The 14,690-nt window shown below is 43.0% G+C and overlaps 1 protein-coding gene across 3 annotated transcripts in view; it reads right to left on the reverse strand.

Moving 5' to 3' along the window:
* Positions 1–14,690, reverse strand: part of ASAP1 (ArfGAP with SH3 domain, ankyrin repeat and PH domain 1) — a 191,763-nt gene that overhangs the window by 156,629 nt on the left and 20,444 nt on the right. Inside the window, exon 1 of one of the 3 annotated variants that reach the window (XM_052787462.1) lies at positions 5,008–5,275. The exons of 1 other annotated variant lie outside the window; for it this stretch is intronic. The gene's annotated coding sequence lies outside the window, so the exon portion shown is untranslated. Of the gene's footprint in view, positions 1–5,007; positions 5,276–14,690 lie in introns of those variants that run through there. One more of the 3 variants, XM_052787459.1, reaches the window with a different exon arrangement.

The raw sequence follows: 14,690 nt of genomic DNA on the forward strand, positions 1-14,690 counted from the left end.
AAGCAAGCTGAATTTTCAACCTTAAGGCCACACTCCAAAAGTCATTTGCTTTCCTAGATCGGGGCCATTCTGGTGATTGTACAGATAGGGTATTTTTACCTGCTGAATTACAAATGAGGCTTGCAGCTGGGTGAAGAAGATTAATTGCACTATTTTATTTGCGCAATGAACACTTAAGAGCATGTCTGTTTGTAGCCAGGGAGAGGCTCTCCTAATAACGGACTGAGGTTGCACTGGAAATGGATGGAAATTAAAAGCCCATGACCTTTGGGAGTCACAAACCACTTGCAGAATGTCTCACAGGCATCTCCTCCCATGGGGAAATGTTGCAATCTTCCGTTTTATTGGTTTCTTTAAGCCCAGAAGTCTTTAGAACTGGATGTTAGTATAGCCCTGTGGCTCTGTGATAACGAGCGCTGTGGCACCGTGTGGGTGTTGGGATCTGTACCCCCACAAGCACAACCACTCATGTCTTGTTCACACATACCCTCCCTCCAGCCCAACGAATTCAGGTTTGAGGGATGGAAGAGCTTGAATGGGGCATTTTACCACCCTGAACAGGGTTGCTCCTTGCCGTCCCCCCTGGAGCCTGGTTCTCCAGCCCTGTGCTGCCCGCCTTTCATCGCTTCCCCTGCGGATCGCCCAACGGTCTCAGGCACGCTCGGCTTCACGGCAAAGCTTCTCCAATTTGTTTGTTATTTTTCCTCTGGCTTTATTTATGAAAGCTGTGTGCCGAAACGCCCTCCCCCTCATCGCCACCCCTTTTCTCTCTGTTTTGTTTCCTGCCGGGTATTTCACCCTGACACACCAAATAGACATGAAACAGGAGGTGGGGAACATCTGGCCCTGGCTGCAGAGCATCGGCAAGAAGCTCCTAGAGATAAAATCAGTTTTTTTCCCTCTTCGCGGGACCTTGCTGTGGGATGTTCCTCTGGGGCGGCCGGCAGCCCCCGGCCAGGGCTCCGGTCTCCCTAACACAATTACAGTCTGCAAACGTTTAAAGGCAGTTTCTTTTGAGTTAGCCACATGCTTCAAATTGTTATGTGGTTAACCATTGAGAACAAACCCCCACACAAATACCTACGGATCAACTTGCTCGAGCCAGGGTGGTAGCAGTGGGGGCGGAAGGGGAGGAGGGAAGCTTCCTCATTTTGCTTTTGATGAGAAGAAAATAGAGTTTTCTTTCAACTTTCCAAACTGCTAGTAGCCACCGTGTCGCAGTGTGCACTGGTTGTTGCCGTTTGCACATTTGTTCACGTTTACTGCTGATGAAAGGAAGCTTGTTCGACAGCTGTGGCCATGTACGCTACAGGCCAAGTCCTCTCCTGGCGTAAATCAGCTCGTCTGGTGAATGAGAACTGAAAATGCGACCTCCTCTCCATGCATGCTGTGCAGACGCCAAGCCGGGAGAAGTCTCCTGCGCTTTGACATTGCCCTATCCCATGTCCCTTAACTCTTATAAAAGCTGAATACTTTTCTGCTGACTCACAGAGGCAGATGGATTTTGTTAAATCCAGCCGAGATAGAGGAGGATACACGAAAAGCATTGCTGCCTCTCGGAGGGGCTGAACATGGTTTTGGGGTTTGGGGGGGACCAAGTGAGGAGCTTCACATCACGCCCTGTTCAGCAGGGATGGAGCTTGGCTCGTGGGTACCACGTGGGAGGGGAGCGATACGTGGTCCAGGCTGAGCCATACTGCTAATCGGTGTCTGCAATAATGAACCGTGCTGTCGTTCCCTCCCCCACCTTGTGCCCTCCCTCTGAAGCACTGCAGCTCCTCAAAGGCCAAGAGAGAGACTTAGAGCCAACAGCAATGAGAAAAAAAACACCCCAAAACAAGCACAGAGCTCAAAACCCCTCAGTAACTCCATTGCCTCTACTTAAATCTTCTTAAATTACAGAGTTTTTAAGTGAAGTAAATTAACTTATTAACTTCCCCTTGCTTGCATTTCCTTGTATTTTTGAGGACTATGAAGGTGCTGAGGAGCAAATTGTCTTACAAACCCAATCCTACATGGGGACAGTTTCCAAACACGATTGGCATAGCTGTCCATGAGTGGTCATGAGAGTGGACCCAAGTGGAAACATAGATAATTATTTTGCCATGGGCCAACTTTAAGATCCATCTCAAGTTTATTTTCATTTATAAAATGGCAGATTAAAGACTCTACAAGGTGGCTAGAAGAGTGTTGAAGGAAAAGCTGCAATCCAAATATGATCCACTTTTTGCTCAGATACAAAACAAAATTGCATTCTTTGCTTTTTGCAGAAAACAGTGCAAAAAGGAGGGGTTAAAAGCTTTGGATGTGGGGAACAGTCTCAGTGAAAGTGATTTAGTTCCTCTGGTCCATTTATCATCTGAGCAGAGAAACATCACTGTGCGTATGAAGTTAGCTCTGCAGGACTCTCTGCCTGTCAAAACCGTTTATCCGTACTTGCCAACAACAGCAAGAAAGGCAGGAGGACTGGCAGTCATGATGGTGAATGAGTTGGACACATGGAGTGAGGGCGCATGAGTCGAACCTCCTCACTGATGCAGAAAGGGAAAAAGAGGGAGGGAAAGACCATTAAAGCATGAAGTGTCTAATCTTAGAGAGTTTAATGATGCAGCTGGTTACCAAAAAAACCTACCTTTTGCAGAATTTCTTCATGGGCAACTGAGTAGATAGGTCTTAGTGGCCAGTTAGTCCTCACACTGCTAAAGGTACAGGTATAAATCCCAGCAGAAACAGCTACTGGGGTATATTGGCATATTAACATTACTGGCTGTGGGTAGCTGAGCTGGGAATATTGCACTTAGGCCTTTCAAAACTAATGTGATAATTACTTATTAAGGAACTATTTAGTGCTTGGTATAGTTATATGAAGAGATATAAAAAATTCCCCCAGTCTAAATTAAACAGAACCTTAATCCTATGTTAGGGCTATCAGGACACACACACACACACACAAAAAAAAAAAGCCGACAGGGAGGGAAGAGAATTCAGGTTTATAAAAAGAAACACGTACACAATGAGCTGAAGGTTGTGCTTCTGCACTTCCTGGTCTGGGTGTGAGCAGAAGAGGAAATACCAAAATACCACCAGAAAAAAACTATTCCCACAGCATTTCCAACCTGACTGAAACCAGAAAGTTCTGACTGTCCTGCAAAAAAGGGGAAAAAAACCCCCACAACAGATCCAGTCCCAAGCATCCTGTTCATTGGAAAGCCAACAAAATTTCCAAAGCTAGGAAATTTGGGCAGACCTAGACAAGTCTTTGTATTTCCCCTGAGTCATCATCTGTACTCCGTATTTTCTGCATTTCACTGATCGTTGGTGACATTTTGACTCTTCTGCCAGCTTTGAGAGAAGCACATTTCTGCCTTAGCCAGTTTAATTGCACCCATAACCACAGACCGCCAAATTGCATGCTAACCACAAGGCAGGGCACCATGGTCTGGTCTAACTCAGGTGAGGGGTTCCTTGTCGTCCCTTTCAGTTTTTGAGCGTCAGTCAAGAGTACAAAGCTACATACACAGCAAGAACTAACATTTCAATGCATAAAATGCCATCAGTTTCAGCATTGCCCCATGTTAATAATTAAAACTGGATCCCTGAAGGCTTGCAGGCAGAAAAGACATGAGTTTGGTCTGGCTGGTCTCACACAAACCTTCCACTGATACCAAAGAAAGCCTTGAAGAAGAGCAGCAGGATCGCATTCAAAGGGTTGTGCGGAAAGCTGGCACACTAGGCAATTAGTTTAAAACTTCAGATTTGGAAGCTCTGCAAAGAATTTGGAAAATGGCTCTTTCCCTTTATTGGTATAAAAAAGGAAAGTATTCTGTCCTGCTAAACCCCAAGAATTTAAATGTTAAAGTCTCTTGATTGATGTGCAGTACTATACACTAGAATTCAGGACATATTCAATAGTCTAAGGAAAATCAGGGCTAAAGTAAAATTACTATAGAAAGCTGTTTTTCCTGTAGATGTTTCCTAACTGAATTACTGAATCAAGCTTTTTTCCCTAAAATTAGAGAATCGAATCCCTGGAGCAGCTCCAAGGAGCAGCTCAGGAATGTTCAGCGCAACCACAGCCTCCAGCTATGGGACAGAACAAAAGTTGCAACAGTGATGATGCTTTATCTTCCACATCTTACTCCAGCAACACTTCCATGGGTGCCAACAATGAAATCTGCTTCAAAGAGGTCTGAAAAGATGATTTTTCCTTTTCAAATGCTGAATCACTGATTTTGAGACTGGTCAACTCGTTGCATTTGTGACCGTGGTTTAACTAAAACCACCTAAGTCTAATAATGCCATCATGGACTCTCACATCCAAAAATGAAGTGAAAACCTTAGCTAAGCCTCATGACTGAATGCAGCTTTCCAGTTCATTCAGAGCAGCATAGCACTCAGCATTTTCCCTCCAACAACAACAAGCCCCTTTCTGGCCTCCCGGAACATTGCTGCCTGAAATACGTTGTCACTCCTACTGCAAACTTATTTAAGAGACAATAGGAGGAATAGTTGGCACATGGATTCTTCTTAAAACTTAAATCTAGATTAACAATAAAACATAAAAGGCCAACGAAACATGCAAAGACATGCAGAAAAGTCTGATTTTTCTTTTAAGATTAATTTTTGCTGAGATTGAGGCGTTGCAATATACTTAGCGTGGGCCCCATTCTGTAAGTCCTTTCTTACATGAGCTCTTCTTAAAGTCACTGAGGTTGTTCATGTGAGTAAAAGTTACTTACATGAGTAAGGGCTCACAGAATCTGGCCTTATACATTTTGCTACAGTAGAGTTTACCTAGACGTTATCTGGGCTGTAGAGCAGCGTGTATTTTTAGGAATTAAAAATGGACTTCAGTTGTTTTTTTGGAAAAAGTTCTAACTTCAGCTTCACCCATCTGCTGTTTGCAGTTTGCTCAGCAGCCACATTGAATGGACGTGCTCAGCCTTTGTCCCTCTCTCAGACCTGCTCATTACCAACCATGCTCAGCCCCAGCGCGCTGTAACTCACCAGGACGTGTGCAGTCTGAATTCCCATTCCAGATTTGGTCCTCAGACCTAAGGCCATTATTCCATCTCAGACTAAAACATATTCTCCCATGGGCTGCTGAAAAAGAGCATGTTTCTTCAAGTTTTCTTGCCACAAAAAGATAAAATAAAGTGAAATAAAATAATAATAATAAAAAAGGAAATCCAATGTACGGCGATCCCCAGAGTTCTGGAGTCTAAGAGTGTTGATCTGCATCCATAAATGTCCTGACGGGTGAGGAGACACAGGCACTACAACTGGAAAGAGAGCAGGAAGGAAAACCTACCATGTGAGCAAAGTAAAAAAAAAAAAGGGGGGGAAGAGAGAGAGAGAGAGAGAGAGAGAGAGAGAAAGGTCTGCTCAGTGGACAGCACTTGGGCTGATAGCAGGGATTTCAGGAAATCCAAACACTCAGACAGGAAATCTGAACACTGGATAAACATGCCATAATCTCCACAGATACAGTTAACGTGCTGCGTCTCCTGTTAACCCTTAGCCTGCCCATGGCTGAGGCTGAAATCAGATATGCAACGCCTGGAAACACAAGCTGCCCCGCGGGCTCCAAAGTCTGAGCAGCAGCCCTGCGTTCAACCCCGCCTGCTCCTTGCCTCGCTGCTCTGGCAGGGATATTTTCCTCACTTTATTTCTACAGAGTGATGCTTTAGTTCAAATGTTTATGATTTTCCTCCTCTGAGAAGGAGATGATATCGCACCCTGTGCCCTGCAATAGCTGGGCAATCTGCCTGAATGCTGGTGTGCCACCAACCAGTGGCTACCTGGTAGTCCCAAATTAGTTTTACCTGTTTTTTCCTCTCTCTTTGCTGTAATGCAAGATTTATATGGCTGTCTGTAAGATACTTGCAGGGTACCAGTGATGATTTACTCCAGGGCTAGTGCAGCAGGGTTGGGGGGGCACCTTAGAAATCAGAGGGAGAGCGTTCTTAAAGGAACAGGGGGAGTCTGAAAACTCCCTTTATGCCGTTTTGTCAAGGAATTGAGGCTCAAACTCTGCAGTCCTTAGTAAAAGTAAGATGAAGCCTGTTTGGTTGCTTGTTTCTGGAACATAGACTTTGCTCTTTGTGTCTTGTGTTCACTTCCCATCATTAAAAACATCACTTTTTTTTTTTTTTTTTTGAGGCTTCTTAATTGGTTTCTTTTATATGATCTACCTTGGTTAAACTATTAAGGTAAAACTCTTAGCTAGCTACAAAAGCAACAAGAAGCAGTAATATTTCATAGGCCTGACCCCTCGCTCCCACAGATGTAATTAATAAAGTGAAGTTTACGTGAGAGTTGTCCAATTTAAATCCATAGGACTACAAGCACACACACACAATTAAGCCCCTGCGTGTTTGCAGGATGGGGACTTCACCGTGTTTTCTGCAGGAGGACAATTGCAGGCTTCACTGGTTTTCAGAGGTTACTGACTCCTAAGGCAAGGGCCTGCTTCCAAAAATGCTCCTTCTCCCTTAAAATTGACTTCTTGGGACAGTCCTGCCAACAAAGCATGTTGGAAAGAAAATGTCGTGTCTACAGATTTTCCGGTTCTGCTAGGACCTCATAGCAATAAAAAAATGATAAAAATTAGTACCTTGACTTTTACTTTGCCATTTGCTGGTGGAAGTAATTAGACACAGAGGTAATATCCACTGACTGGTGCCCTTGCTTAAGGCATTGGCAGTTAGCTCATCTGAAATAGCCTTAATTTAACTCCCACATGCAGTATTAACCTATATCATTATATTAAGGTACCCACTAGGAACAAAATAGGAGCGCTATAGGAAAAGGCTTCCTTCAGCACCTTCTACTACTTATGGTGTGTTTCTGCTTATTATTTCAAAGACAGAAGCTCTGGCAAACCAACATCGGTTACAGCATTTCTTGGAAGTGGCCAGGCTTGGAAATCACGCCTGGTCTACTGAGACAGCTTGTGTTGGCCAAGCGACGCCGTGGGGAGCCTGGCAGCAGAGCTGGGGTGGAAAATGGGGCTTTTGGGGCATCCCTGCCTCAGGAAATCTTCTCTGGTCTCCAGCCCAGTTCTGAGTCAGGAAACCTCTTTCAAGTTGGGTCCTCACATTCCCAGGCATTCTCCTACTACTTTTTAGGATGCATGAGGCCAGTGATGGAGGTCGGTCCCTACGAGCGTGGCTGGAGTGCTGGCGGCAGCATCTGTGCAAATAGGTGGTAGAACAAAGGCTTGGCTTTAGAGGCATGAAGTCATTCCCCTTGCCTAGCACGTGCTACATGAAACAAGTATCAAATGGTTGCTTGATGATGTCAGGAGGGAACTGGTGGAAAAACAGGGAAAAATTAAAACATGTCAGGGTTGGACTTTTTTTTTTTTCTTCATGTTCCATGTGCTTTGCCAGTGAGCTATTTCAGTTATTCACTTTTTTTCCATACAAGTTCTTCTGTTGTTACGGTTTTATTCACCTTCCCTTTTCTTGTATTTTCCCCTTAGTGCCACTCTTTCCAGTAGCAAAAAGAGAGAAAAAATAGAGGAAAAGAATAAACTAAGTGCAGCATTTTCTTTTCAGTATAACTGGAAAAAAGAAAATATTCATAAACGCTCAAAATATGCATTTTGAAAAAAAAATGCCTTTTAAGATTGAGAGACTTTTCATTTGAAAACATTCGAGCAGCTCTAGAAAAAAGGGAGCTGGGGGAAGTGGGATATAATTTATTACCACTAACATCTGCTGTAAATCAGTTAGAGGTAGGCAAACATTCCCTGCCAGGGCACAGTTAGGTCAAGGTGAGAGGGGATAAAGCAATAATTAAAAAGACCAGTGTCCTCTAGCTACCTTCAACAGGCTGTAAGCAGAAGAGCAAGTGCTTGCTGCAAAACTGGTTTTTTGTCTAGAAAAATTTCAAAGGGGGGGAAAAAAATCATTGGTATATTCAATGGAAAACTATTAGTTTATAAAACAGCTCCAACAATTTCCATACAGAACCACAAAGTATTATACTTTTCTGTTTTTCTAGTTAAAAATCAGTTGAAAAGAGGTTGTGCTTATTGTGAAAAGTTTCATTTAATGAGAAATTTCTGTTGAAAAGCTCTACAGAAAGGTGTTATTGCCAGTCTTGGTATAAGGGAGAACAGGGACAGCATGGTAGGTAGAATAACGAAGCTGACAAAAATAAACCATACAGAAACATTTCAGGAGAAGCAGGGTAGAGAGAAAACTTCAAACTCAGGCCAGCAGAGTTATCGAAGCTAAAAAGTGGATAAAGATTCCTGAAAGGGCACAGCAGCTGGAAAAAATCCACCATCACCTGAGAAAAAAAGCCAGTGGCCTTAATACAGATGTGAAGATGCTTGCTTTTAAATTGGAAAAAACCCCTCCACCACATCCACCCTTGATGTAGCCACAGCAGCTGAGCTTTCTGCTCACTTGCTCTATATCCCCAGGATGTAACTTTCTATAGTCCTAGAGCTGATAATGAAAGTCTCACTTCCTCCACAAAGAACTCTATTGCTACTGAATTAAGACAAATCAGTTAATTAAAGATTAAAAGGGTTTAGCTATGTATGTGAAAGATAAAGCACATGAAATTATAATTGAGATTGTGAACAAAATGCTCGAGAAAGAGTTATCATTAACCTATGAGGCCCCAAGCTCTGTTATTTTTCATGTTTCAATGACAAGCCTTATCATTATAAATAGTTAGGATTTTTTTTTTTTCAGTATAGATTTGAAAGGAAGATCAGTTCTTTAATTTTCACCTCTCTACTTATTGGATTTGGAGAAGACTTCAACAGAATAATTAAAACATTTGGAGAAAGAAATCGCAGGTCCCAGTTTTGTCATTCTTCACCCTTCAGTCACCCTGAGGCTTTACATCCTTGAAAAAAATTACTTAATATATTCACGTGAAACTAATTTACTTTCCCTTTAGAGCATGGCCAGCCCTGTGCGCTCAGCAATCCCAGACCTCTCAGTAGCTACCAAAAACTGGCTGCCAGAGAAATATTGTGACACGCTTAAACAAAGTTCCTCATTCACACTGTGACTCTATCTGGATTTACAACAACATATGCTAAAACTTAGCAAACATTAGAGAAAATGAGTAAAAAACTCTAACCAAAAGGATTTCATAAACACTGACACAACTTACCATAAACTATAAACACTATGTTTCTTGCAAAACTTCGGTAATTAACTGGTGTAGAGACTTCTTGCTGCGCTACAAAACATATCTCTTTGTGCACTGGCTTTCAATGTTGACATTTGCTTGGAGATCCCTGCCAATTTTACTACTAGTCCGCTCCTTCCTAAATGAGCAGTCAAGGAGGTTTACTTTTGAGACCAGCATCCCTGCTGGCAATGCTGCTTTAGGAAAAGCACCAAGCCCCCTTCAACCAGCAGCACACCTAAGCGCTCTTACATTACACAAGAAACGTTGCCACGTTCCCCTCTGTTCATTCAGTGAAATACAGCAGAAGCTGTGTTCTAACAGGTTTAATGACATGTTTGTACATTTATTAAGCAAATAGCACCTCTTGACGTTACGAAAAGGTCCGTGCATTAGAAACTGCCTTGACAAGAAGCACTTGACCCTTGGTGGTAACTACAGGCTGTACCAATGCGCAGGAGGCTGTGCATGTTTCATTTTCAACTGTTTTTATGTTTTTAATTTTCTTTTTTTTTAATAGGGGAAAGAAACACTGAAGCATTTCCTTTTTTGCCTCTCCTTTTCATTCATTCTTCCTTCTTGCAATGGCAAAAAAGGGGAATTTTTTCATAGTCCTCTTCTTCTTGCCTAATTTTGTTTTTCCAAGGTGGCATGTGAAAAAAGGAAGCCAAAGACATGTCCAAACAATTTTTTTTTAACCAGCTCTGCTCAAAATATGCTATATAGAAATATAATCAGTAAAGGGTACTAAGGAAAACAGCTGTCACCTAAAGATGTCCCCATGGTATGAGTGTAGATTCTGGCCTCATCACTTGCCAGAGATATGTGGAAACTCCAGATAATGTTCAGAGACAACTAAAAGTTGAATTATACACCACAGTCACCAGTAGTAATTAAATGCTGCTGTGTGGGGAAAAGGCTGAAATTTGAATTTCTGAGTCTCTCTGCATCATTGTCTATAGGTTTCCAGGCCATCAGTTGTGCTAAAAGGGCTGGGTTAGGAGGACACCTTGGACATGCTGTAAGCATCACACCAGGCTTGTTCTCCCTTGCCACCAAAGTCTTCCTCAGCTTTCTTTCTAAGAACGGTTGAAAAAGATGCCTCCTCAGTGTATTGTCATTGGTTTGTTGCAGAAAATTTAAATGACGAACACAACATGTGAATTCCAGACATTCATAAACACTATCACAAACCCCCAGATGATCGTCAGATTGGTTTAGCAATTATGGGATTTTTAAAAAAAAGAAATGTAAGGTTCTCATGATATCAGTCTTTGGAAGTCATTTGAGCAATAATTTTAAGCATTTTTTACGAATGAAGACTAGACGCATACATAAAAATTAGTGCTAAATTTCTTTCAATCCCTTATCACAAGGAGCTGAACATTTAAAAGTATGGATGGGTGCCATGAGAATTGTCTTAGACATGGGAGAGTCAACATTGTTATAAATGCTGCAAACTTCATGTATACAGCATAGACTTTATACAAGAGCTATTAGCCTAGGGAGCTTTAGTGGAGTCTGGAAAATGAAAGGTCACAGGAAAAAAAGTTATTTCTAATTCCAGTTACAGCTTTTGGAAGTAGGTGTTGACCATCATGGCAACATGTCTACAATGAAGAAGGTAAACTCAAAGCCAGATTTTTCCCCACGACTGTAATCCTTTAGACCATTAGATTTTTATGTGTATGCATATGTGTGCGTAGTCAAAATCCAAGCCCTCAAATGCTGATGAGGAAACAGGACAGAGAAACAAAACAGAAGGGTAAAATACAAGCCTGGCCTGTAATGGCCCTGAAATATGTAGATGAGAATGAGATGGCCCTGCAGAAGGTAGGGACTGCTGCAGAAAGATGGGACTTTTGCAGGGAGAAGCCAGGATGGGGGGAGTAGGTGGTGAAGTTGCCTCCATTACATCCAGTGAGTCAGAAAGTGCTGTATCGCGTGCTCAGAAGTACTGCAGCTCCTGTCCTCCACTACCAATGCACCTGGGACCATCACCAGAGAGGTCTGATGGCTCCTGGGGAGAAGAACATAGTGATTAGAGAAGAGTCGTTGTCACAGAAGGACTGCAGCACTTCCCCGAAGGAGGAATGGGCTCTGCAGGTGTCTCATTTCCATATTTCTCCCCATCATATCACTGTTCTGGCTGGTTATGCTCTGGTTATAGGCTTCTCCTTGGGAGAGACTCCTTCAGCTCTTCTGTGGGAGGTGGTGGCCACCTTCATCCCACTCTCACTTGCTGTGAGCCCCTCCGTGAGTGTTCTCCAGCTGAAGCGCTCATCCTGGCTCAGTCAGGATATCTCACTTGCGGTCTGCCATGTTATCATTGGAAGTTTCAAACACTGCAGTATTATGCTGATCACGCATCTGTTTTAGGGCTACACAGCACATCCGTGGAGGAGGGTCATACAACACCAAGCATGAATTAATCCTCTTCCTGAATGACTCTTCTTCTGTTAAACATCTTGCTTTTCTACATTTTAATTGCAGCACACACTGCCTCACTAGCTTTGTGCTTCGGAAGGAGGTACCCATATCTCTTGGTGCTCAGGGCAACCACACAGTAGTGTTCATGTGGTGATTCTCATAAAAATGAGGGATCGTGACTTTTCCTTATGTGGAGGTCAGATGAGTGATCTGCTATTCAATCTTTGGTTACTCAGTGACTAAAGGCCAGGGGTTTATAACCTCTTCCTAACACCCTAACACCTTCCAACCAGCCTTTCTGCTGCCTGGGGCACAGAGCGTGCTCTGCCCCAGTGGTGCCCATGAAGTTTGGTGTGGCTTACCCCTTCTGATTCCACTCCGGTCCTAGGAAGCAGATTGAGTTGTTAATAAAGATTCATTAAGCAGATTCATGGATAATGCTAAGTTCAAGCTCTTATGCTGGCCTTGGTCAACTCACCCACACTTCATTTAAACTGACAAACCCCAGGACACTTCCAAACTGCTGTCTAGTTGTGTTTTGGCTTCATCCCAACCTGGAGCACGACCCAGGGATGTGCAGTAACCCCACTCCCCTCATATGCTGCCCTATACCTTCCCGTCAGGCAAGACACAGCCTGGGTCTCTGGCTACATCTCTTATCTTTGTGAACTATGCCTCAGGATGGGGTCCATTTTCTTGTTAGGTGCTTTATATTGGTTATGTTTGCACTGTCCGTAAGGATTGCATCTCAATTTGCAGCTCTGTGCCTGAATTTCTCTGGGTGGTGAGCCCATGGTCTTCCCCAGACCAAAGCCTGAGTGGAGGCCAACATCTCACTGATGCAGATGATCAATAGAATAGAATATTTCAGCTGGAAGGGGCCAACAGTTTTCATCTAGTCCAACTGCCTGACCACTTCAGGGCTGACCAAAAGCTAAAGCATGTTATTAAGGGCACTGTCCAAATGCCTCTTAAACACTGACAGGCTTGGGGCATCGACCACCTCTCTAGGAAGCCTGTTCCAGTGTTCGACCACCCTCCCTGTACAGCAGAGTGGGCCCTTCACTACAAGAAAGACATTGAGGTGCTGGAGCGTGCCCAAAGAAGGGCAATGAAGTTGGTGAGGGGCCTGGAGCACAAGTCTTATGAGGAGCAGCTGAGGGAACTGGGGTTGTTTAGCCTGGAGAAAAGGAAGCTGAAGGGGGACCTTATTGCTCTCTACAACTACATGAAAGGAGGTTGTAGCGAGGTGGGGGTTAGTCTCTTCTCCCAAGTAACAAGTGGTAGGATGAGAGGAAACAGCCTCAAGTTGCACGAGGGAAGGTTTCGATTGGATGTTAGGAAAAATTTCTTCACTGAAAGGATTATCAAGCACTGAAACAGGCTGCCCAGGGAAGTGGTTGAATCACCATCCCTGGAGGTATTTAAAAGATGTGTAGACGTGGTGCTTAGGCACATGGTTAGTGGTGGACTTGGCAGTCTTAGGTTTATGGTTAGATTCAATCTTAAAGGTCTTTTCCAACTTAAATGATTCTATGATTCTATGAAATGTTTCCTAATGTCATGTCAACCTCCTCTGGCGCAGCTTTGAACCATTCCCACATGTTCTATCACTGGATACCAGGGAGAAGAGGTCAGCACCTCCCTCTGCCCTTCCCCTCCTCAGGAAGCTGTAGAGAGCAATGAGGTCGCCCCTCAGCCTCCTTTTCTCCGAACTCGACAAAACAGAATCCTTAGCCGCTCCTCACAGGACATGCCTTCCAGCCCTTTCACCAGCTTTGTTGCCCTCCTCTGGACGCATTCAAGGACCTTTGCATCCTTCTTAAACTGTGAGGGCCAGAACTGCACACAGAAAAGTCAAATGCAGGCTTGAGCCCTAAGCCAACACAGAGGTTCAAACATATGTCTGCCTCAATTCTCCATGTACAAATGGGGATAATCACAATTTATGACCTTACAACACGTGACTCAGATATGCTACAGGTCACAGATTGCACAGATGCTTCAGGGATGGGATTTGTAAGGCCTAAGCATGAGTTGTAAGAATTGGATGCTATCTAACATTTCTACCATTATGGCTCTAGTGGTCAAATTGGATTCTTCATTGTATAAGAAACTAGAAAAAATGTCATACAAGGCGGACTGGATGACATCATTTTTCCCTCTCTTGCTTCAACACTTTATATACATTCAATATGAAAGCTTGGTTTTGTCTCATAAAATGTACAAGAAGTTTAGAAGAAAGTAACATTCTTGTCTGGGGGAGCTCCAAATTAAATTATTTCTAAGTGGACCTGAAATCAAGAGCCACTGCTGTTTGCTGTGTGAAAAAGGAGAGGAATATTAACTTCTGTGGGAGGAGGAACTGTACCTTAAAAAAAAAAAGTTGCTATTGAACGCAAAGCTGGTTTGGAAAGCTCAGATAATTGGAAACACATGTTCCTGGCTGCAGGCATACAGCACATAAACTGCAGAAGAAAAATAATAATAGAAAAGACATAGAGTATTTGAAAATATAGTGAGAAAAGTCAACATTTTACAACTTGTTAATAGTGACTATACCTGAAATATTGTTTCACTTTGCTGTTAGCCTTAAGAACACAAATATATCTGTAGACTTTCCAGTGTACACCAACTTTTTGATAAAATAAAGATCCCAGGTATGTTGGATGATAGTATTACGTAAGGAGAATATTTTAGTAAACTATCTGAACAAAGATGACTCATAATGATACAGATGAATATTTTATTTTAAACACAAAATGTTGTGAATTACTTAGCACCTAAAAATAACACGCCCCCCTTTTAACTTTCAATGAACTGTGTTGACGTTGCAGGAGTTTCTAACTTTTTCAGTGCAGCAAATCATCCGTCTTTTGTAGTCTGTTAACGCAAATATCTCTTTTCAGGCCAAAGCTTTGAAACCAAAGCACACATAAACCCCCTCACACCCACACTCCCTTCAGTTTGCAGCTTTTTCTTCCACCTCTTTCCCTTCTTGGGTAGTAAAAGCCACAGGAGGAAGGAAAGGCTGTGGAAATCTGCACAGAAAATGAAAATTCAATGTATACTGTAGAATATACCATAGCCAAACTGTA

The sequence above is a fragment of the Harpia harpyja genome, chromosome 5 (genome assembly GCF_026419915.1).
Source record: "Harpia harpyja isolate bHarHar1 chromosome 5, bHarHar1 primary haplotype, whole genome shotgun sequence".
In the NCBI taxonomy this organism is placed as follows: domain Eukaryota; kingdom Metazoa; phylum Chordata; class Aves; order Accipitriformes; family Accipitridae; genus Harpia; species Harpia harpyja.